This window comes from Myotis lucifugus, unplaced genomic scaffold (assembly GCF_000147115.1).
Source record: "Myotis lucifugus unplaced genomic scaffold, Myoluc2.0 scaffold_227, whole genome shotgun sequence".
In the NCBI taxonomy this organism is placed as follows: domain Eukaryota; kingdom Metazoa; phylum Chordata; class Mammalia; order Chiroptera; family Vespertilionidae; genus Myotis; species Myotis lucifugus.
The window spans coordinates 1,191,666-1,200,450 of NW_005871275.1; positions in this window are offsets into that span (position 1 = coordinate 1,191,666).

Sequence of the window (8,785 nt, forward strand, 5' to 3'; positions counted from 1 at the left end):
TACCCCTGATTGGCCTGCTCTGTGTTTTGACAGGGTGTGGCGCCCAAACCCCCCCACGGGCCCTGCTCTGTGTGTGACGGGGTAGAGCCATAACCTCCCCATCGGCCCTGCCCTGAGTGTGACAGTGGCGGCGCCCCAACCCCCTGATCGGCCCTGCTCTGTGTGTGACAGGGGGCGGTGCCCCAACTCCCCTATCAGCCCTACTCTGTGCATGACAGGGGGGAGCTCCTCAACCCCCTGATCAGCCCTGCTCTGTATGTGACAGGGGGGAGCTCCCCAACCCCCTGATCGACCTGCTCTGTGCGTGACAGGGTATGGAGCCCCAACCCCCCTGATGGGCCCTGCTCTGTGAGTGACAGGGGGCAGCGCCCCAACCCCCTGATCGGCCCTGCTCTGTGCGTGACAGGGGGTGGCATCGCAACCTCCCCATCGACCCTGCCTTGAGTGTGACAGGGGGCGGTGCCCCAACCCCCCAATCGGCTCTACCCTGAGCATGACTAGGGGTGGCATTGCAACCTCCCGATCCGCCCTGCTCTGTGCATGACAGGGGGCGGCACCCCAACTCCCCAATCGGCCCTGCTCTGAGCCCGACGAGGGGCTGCACCTAGGGGTTGGGCCTGCCCTCTGCCACCCAGTAGCAGGCCTAAGCCAGCAGGTCGTTATCTCCCAAGGGGTCCCAGACTGCGAGAGGGCACAGGCCGGGCTGAGGGACCCTCCCTCCCCCCCGAGTGCACAAATTTTTGTGCACCGGGCCTCTAGTTATTTATAATATCAAAAAATCAAGGAAAGCCCGACCAGTGTGGCTAGTGGTTGAGTGTCAACCTATGAACCAGGAGGTCATGGTTCAATTCCAGGTCAGGGCACATGCCTGGGGTGCTGGCTTGATCCCCAGTAGACGGTGTGTAGGAGGCAGCCGATTCAATGATTCTCTCTCATCATTGATGTTTCTATCCCTCTCTCCCTCTCCCTTCTTAAAAATATTTTTTAAAAAATAGAGGATAGTAAATGTCCACTAGCATGAACTGTAGTATATTCATACTAGAGGCCTGATGCATGAGTAGGCCTTCCTTCCCCTGGCTGCCGGCACTGGCTTCCCTCTGGCACCCGGGACCTGGGCTTCTCTCGCAGCCCCGGCTTCATCCAGAAGGTCGTCTGGAAGGACATCCGGTCTAATTAGCATATTACACTTTTATTATTATAGATAATGAAATCCTATATAACCATGAAAATGAATAGGCTACAGTTAACTGAAACAACATGGGGGAATACCAAAAACATAATGTGGGGGGGAGGGGAGCAAATCATAGAATAATAGAGGTAAAGGCAAAACCAAACAATATTCTCTTTAGGACAGTGATTCTCAACCTTCCTAATGCTGCGACCCTTTAATACAGTTCCTCATGTTGTGGTGACCCCCAATTTCATTGTTACAAATTGAACATAATTAAAGCATAGTGATTAATCACAAAAACAATATGTAATTATATATGTGTTTTCTGATGGTCTTAGGCGACCCCTGTGAAAGGGTCGTTCAACCCCCAAAAGGGTCACAACCCACAGGTTGAGAACCGCTGCTTTGGGAAGATATTCATAACAGACATAAAGAAAGTGAAGGAATAATTGTCACAAGACTGAGTATAGTTTTTACCTCTAGAATGGGTTAGGAACAGAGGAGATTTAGTTAGAGAAGGCAAAAGGGATTTCTAAAGCACTAGCAATACTCCATTGTTTTTTAACTTCTGTGATGGGGACTGGATGTTCATTTTATTATTAGTCTTTAAACTATATCATTAGTTTTATATACTTCTGTGAATATGATATATTTTACAATAAGAGAAAACTTAAGCAGAAGTTTGACATAATAGTTCTACTTCTGAGGTAGTCTTATCTAAACAAACAATATTTGAATCTGATTAAGATCTCAGACCCAACTACTAATTTATAGGAAATATATGAAACAGTGGAGCATTGTCAACAATGACACAATAATAGAATCAGAAATTCCAGACCCCAGGAAACTTCATATAATAAATAATCTAATTTCTTTAACAAATTTTTTGTAAGAAATAAAGAAAGCAATGGAGGGATAGCCTATAGATGAAAAGAAACATAACAGATATACCAAGCAATTGCAATGTGCAAAAGGATTTTACTTGGATTTTGATTTAAGCAAACTGGAAAAAAACATATAATTATAAAAACGTGACCACTGATTTTTTGTGTGTGAGACCACTGATTTTATCTTTGACATTAAATTGTTTAATCATTTTTATGTGTGACAATGATACTATTGTTATGTATTTTAAAGTAGTTTCTATCTTTCTAAAAGTGCATATGAAATTTTTACAGATATAATGATAAGAAATGAGAAGGTTGAGGGGGGAGAATAGGGAAAGGTAACTAATGAATACAAGGCCTCTTTTTGGGTTGATGAAAATGGTTTAAAATTAGATTATGGTGATGGTTGCATAACCCTGTAAATATACTAAAAACATTAAATTGTACACTACATAGGTGCACTACATGGTATGTCAATTAGATTCTGTTAAAAATGATTTAAAGCCTGAGATTTTCTTCAAAATAATTTGATGTTGGGAGCTTGAGTGAAGGAATCAAAATGGACCATGTGTGAATTCTACTTGTGCTACTTGAGAGAAATAAACTTTGACTGGATTCTATTCATTGGATCTTAAGGTCTCTTTGTAGGAACAGCTTAGCCTGTACCCTATTTTTATTTCCACAATTCTTCCATATATATCCTGAAGTTAGAATTACAGTGAACTAGAACTCCAAACTCATTATGTTCTACCTGGTTTCCATGTCTTGATACTCCATGTTATTTCTGTTTAGAATGACCCATTCCGCCTTTTCACCATTTCCCTTGCCCCTTTCAGTCTGTCTAACTTGTATTCACCTTAGATTCATTCAGGACTACTTTGTGTCCCCACACCACCTCAACTGTGAGTTAGGTAGATCCTCTCATTTCTTCCTTTCTTCCTTTCTTTCTTTCTCTCTCTCTTTCTTTCTTTCTTCCTTCCTTCCTTCCTTCCTTCCTTCCTTCCTTCCTTCCTTCCTTCCTTCCTTCCTTCCTTCCTTCCTTTCTTTCTTTCTTTCTTTCTTTCTTTCTTTCTTTCTTTCTTTCTTTCTTTCTTTCTTTCTTCCCTCCCTTTCCTTTTTTTTTGTTAATCCTCACATGAAGATATTTTTTCCATTGAGAGAGAGTGGAAGGGAGAGAGGGGGGTGGGAGAGAGAGAGAAACATCAATGTGAGAGACACTTCGATTAGTTGCCTCCTTCACACACCTGGACCAGGTCTGGGGAACAAACCTGCAACCCAGGCATGTGCCTTTGACTGGTAATCAAACCTGTGACCCTTTGGTTCATAGGCTGGCACTCTAACCACTGAGCAACATCAGCCAGGGCATCTCATTTCTTTTTTTAAAATAGTTTTTATTTTTTAATTATAGTTGACATCCAATATTATATTAGTTTCAGGTGTCCAATCCAGTTATTAAAACATTATATAATTTACCTAAGTGGTCATCCCAAAAAATCCAGTACCCATCAGACACTATATATAATTATTACAATACTAGTATTATTGACTATATTCCCTATGCTGTACTTTACATCCCCATGACTATTCTGTAACAACTAATTTGTGCTTCTTATTCCCTTTGCCTTTTTCACCCATCCCCATAATCCCCCTCCCATCTGGCAACCATAAAAATGTACTCTGTGTCTATGAGTCGGTTTCTGTTCTGCTTGTTCATTTTGCTTTTTAGATTCAATTGTTGATAGATATGTATTTATTGCCATTTTATTGTTCATATTTTTTAAAATATATTTTTATTGATTTCAGAGAGAAAGGGAGAGAGAGAGATAGAAACATCAATGATGAAAGAGAATCATTGATCGGCTGCCTCCTGCATGCTCCACAATGGGGATGGAGCCTGCAACCCAGGCATGTGCCCTTGACTGGAGTCAAACCTGGGACCCTTCAGTCCTAAGGCCAATGCTCTATTCACTGAGCCAAACCAGCTAGGGCTTGTTCATATTTTTTATCCTTTTTTTTTTCTTATTCTTCTTAAAGAAGACTCTTTAAAATTTTATGTAATGCTGGTTTAGTGGTGATGGGCTCCTTTAGCTTTTTATTGTCTGGAAAGCTCTTTCTATGTCCTTTGATTCTAAATGATAGTTTTGCTGGGTAGAATAATGTTGGTTCTAGATCCTTGCTTTTCATTATTTTGAATATTTCTTGCCAATCCCTATGGCCTGTAAAGTTTCTGTTGAGAAATCAGCTGACAGTTTTATGGGAACTCCCTTGTAAGTAACTAACTGCTTCTCTCTTGCTGCTTAGATTCTTTTTTGGTCTTTAAACCCTTGGTATTTTGATTATGATGTGTCTTGGTGTGGGCCTCTTTGGGTTCAGCTTGTTTGGGATTCTCTATGGTTCCTGGATTTGTATGTCTGTTTCCTTCACCAGGTTAGAGAAGTTTTCTGTCATTATTTTTTTAAATAAGCTTTCGATGTCTTGCTATCTTTCTTCTCCTTCTGACATCCCCATGATGGGAATGTTGGTACACTTTAAGTTGTCCCAGAGGCTCCTTATGCTATTCTTTTTTTTTGGTTTTGGGGGGTGGGGGGGAGCTCTTTTTTCTTTTTGCTGTTCTGATTGGGTGTTTTCTGCTTCTTAATCTTCCAAATCTCTGATTTGATCCTCTGTTTCATCTACTTCACTATTGATTCCCTATAATGTATTTTTCATTTTAGTTATTATATTCTTCATTTCTGACTGGCTCTTTTTTATGTCATCTAGTTCTGTTTTTATGTTTCCTATCTCTTTGTTGAAGTGCTCACTAAGTTCATCTACTCTTACCCTAACTTCATTGAGCATCCTTATTACCAGTGTTTTGAACTGTACATCTAGTAGATTGCTTGTCTCCATTTTGTTTGGTTATTTTTCTGGAGTTTTGTTCTATTCTTTCATTTGTGACATGTTTCTTTGTCTCCTCATTTTGGCTGCCTCCCTGCGTTTGCTTCTATGTACTAGGTAGAGCTACTACATCTCTTGGACTTGGTAGAGTGGCTTTATGTAAGCAGGTGTTCTATAGGGTCCTAAGACATTATCCCCCCAATCACCCAAGCTGGGCACAGCAGTGGGCTACACCCTTCTCCCTCACCCACCTTCCTCATGTGGGCAGTGTACACCTCCTGTTTTAGTTGAGCCTTGATTGCTGTTGACACATCAGTGGGAGGGATTTACCCCCAGGCCAATTGGCTGAAAGGACTGGCTGTGACTACCATGGAGGATCCGCTGTGCAGGGGCCTACTCTATGGAGCAGGGCTTACTTCAGCAGGATTCTGGTGACCCATGAGTCTCCCCTTGAATGTGTCACTTGTGTATGATGGTTGGGTGGTGTTTCGATGTGGTCTGAAGCTGTCCACCAGGTGCACTGGCTCTGGGGCCTCTCGGAAGGTGCAGACCGAGGTCAGCCACCACCTTGCCTACCTGGGGCCACCCAGCATGAACTACAAAGCAATCTGCAGATGGCTGCTACCTGTACTGGGCTTGGGGATGCCTGTAAGAGGCTAAGCTGTGAACCAAGGCCAATTGTCACTAGTGCCAGGCCTGGGGCCACTTAGCAAAAGGTACAGGACACGCCAAGGGCAGATGCTGCTTGTTTTAGAGATTTTAGGAAAGTCTGAAGCATCAGCCGATATAGGCCATTTGTATGGAAAAGCCACTGGAAACAGCTTGGTGGGCCCACAAATTAGGTGGGTGATGTCTTAGGGAATCACGAAGGCTGGGTGAACAGTTTGAGCCTGGTTGATGAAGGCTCATATATAGCACCCGTCTGACAGCTCTGGGAGGGAAGTGGGAGGAGAATCCATGAAAGGAACAGTGGCCTCTGCCAGCACTTCTGTCTGGGAGAAGGCTGCCCCTCCAGCTCTTGCCCTGATGCCAGACAATTCAGTTTCTCCCTGTATGTCCCTGGTGCCTTTTTAACTACTGCCCCTGTGCTGGAGCTCAGAGTGAGGGAGTCCGAGTAGTCTCTGCATGAGCCCTTTAAGAGAAACACCTGGGATTCCAGCAGTCCTCTGTCTCACTCAGCCACAATCCCGACTGGTTTTTACAGTCAGAAGTTTTGAGGAATTCTTTTCCTGGCACTGGAACCCTGGACTGGGGGGCTTGATGTGGAGCTGGGTCCTCACTCCTGGGGGAGGGGAACCACCATAGCCAAGAAATCTCTCCCAATTTTTATCCACCACACATGGGTGTGGGATGAGCCTCTTCTGCTTCTCAGCCCCTCCTATCAGTCTCCATGTGGCTTTTCTTTTTTTTAACCAATCCCTCGCTTATTGACTCTGCACAAACACCGTCTCAGCCTCACCGGGGCCGTCACTATTTACAGTACAGTGATTTTGTATCTTAGCTGATAATCAAAGGTGGTTATGTATTGAGTGAGAGAAGACAGATAAAATCTCTCTTCCAGATATCACCTCTCAGAAATCTGAGCTAATTCAATTTAAAATCTAGAATTGCATCTCCTATATAGCAGTCATCACCCTGAGAAGAGGAACAAGGCAAAGAAAGTATACAGGACTTGGATTCTCCTACATAGAATATAAGAGAACATAAAATTAGTTTATCAATGACTATATTTTGAAGTCAGCCATTTTGACTTAATATTTAAATAAGCTGTTTACTATTAAAGTAGAAGATACTGCCACAATGTGACATAAGTACAGCTTTATCCATAAACCCTTCACACAATTATAAATTAAATGCTATTTTTATTTAAACAAAGCACCCCTACTTGTTCTAAAATATGAGATGTGCTACCCTACTGAAAAAGCAAATGAGGGGACTTAGATTTTTTTTCTATCTAGAGCTGGTTTAAATTCAAGTGAAGCCATTAATGTCCTTACCAGCAGGGACTGTTTTGATATGTCACTTCACAGTTTGGACTAACAAACCAAAAAAAGGGTATGTATGCATGTATTCAGACAATATTTAAGCTGAGACTAGAATTCCCTCCTAAAGTATGCAGGCACTAATGTTGAGTGCCAGTAGCACAGACTTAGAAAGGAAAAACATTTCCAAAGATATGAAACTGTCCAATAGTTGTCACTTACACTCACTAACCTGTGGTATTTTTTTGTTTTGTCTTGAATCTTCTTTTTTTTTTAATTCCTGCCCCTAAGTCATCAAATACACCTAAATGGTTCATCATAATGATTCAAAGGTCAGAAACCTTTCCTTGCTTCAGTAAGTATGTGGTTAAAATAAATCAGTATTTTATTCCATAGGAATTTTTATATCAGAGCTCTCAAACAAATCATTTTTTTAAAATCCTCACCCAAGGATATGTTTTTATTGATTTTTAGAGAGAGAGGAAAGTAGAGAAAAAAACATTGATGCGAGAGAGAAACATCAATTGGTTCCCACCCCTACATACCCTGACCAGGAGTGGGAGGGTGGAAGGGTTGAACTCGAAACCTAGGTATGTGCCCTGCAGAAATCAAATCTGCAACCTTTTGATGTACAGGATGACACTCCAACCAACTGAACAAACCAGCCAAGGCTAGTTGTAATTTTGATGTGGTTGTGGGAAGATTTGAGTACCACGTTTACCTATACTGCCATCTTAACCAGAAACAATCCTCTTATTTCTCATGTTTATATATTGCACTGTATGCTTGCCCCACTCTGACCCACACCCCACCCACACACCTAATTTTTATTCACACTTGTATTCCTAGACCTTAACACAGGGGTCCTCAAACTATGGCCCGCGGGCCACATGCGGCCCACCGAAAACATTTATCCGGCCCGCCGGGTGTTTTTGCCGCCGCTGTGTGCATAGGAATTTGTTCATAGTTTTTTTTTAAAACTATAGTCCAGCCCTCCAACGGTCTGAGGGACAGTGAACTGGCCCCCTGTTTAAAAAGTTTGAGGACCCCTGCCTTAACACATTAAATAGCACAAGGTATACTCTCGTAAGTCATTAAATATTTGTTGCATGACTTACTGGATTTTTTTGACAGGTTTCTAAAACTCTTATTAATAATACAGAAAATTTCAAACATACACAAATATAGAGGGAACAATACAATGACACCTGTTTCTATCACTCATGATCATTTTGCCATTCAGAGGGATAGATAGAATTCAAAAGCAGAGTGTTTGGAAATAGTGCTTATAATTAAAAAAGGGCGCTTCAGCCAAGACCGGTTTGGCTCAGTGGATAGAGCGTCGGCCTGCGGACTGAAAGGTCCCAGGTTCGATTCTGGTCAAGGGCATGTACCTGGGTTGAGGGCACATCCCCAGTGGGGAGTGTGCAGGAGGCAGCTGATCGATGTTTCTAACTCTCTATCTCTCTCCCTTCCTCTCTGTAAAAAATCAATAAAATATATTTAAAAATAAATAAATAAATGAATGAATAAATAAATAAATAAGGGCGCTTCAATGAGGAGAATTTCAATCACTGTGGAAATCTGGTAAGGAGATACTTTGGAACAAGTTGGGGTTTTTTTGGGACGTGATCTTCAAATCAGAGCAGGCATTTTCAAATGGAGAGTCAATAAAAGAAATACAGTTATTCTTTTTTTATTTTTTCTTAATGTATTACAAAGAGTATTACACATGTCTCCTTTTTCCCCCCCTTGACATTCCCCCGCTTCCCCCACCCCCTAGTGTCTTGTGTCCATTAGTTATTCTCATATGCATGCATATAAGTCCTTCAGTTGATCTCCTACCCCCCCAACCCTCCCCAGGGTTC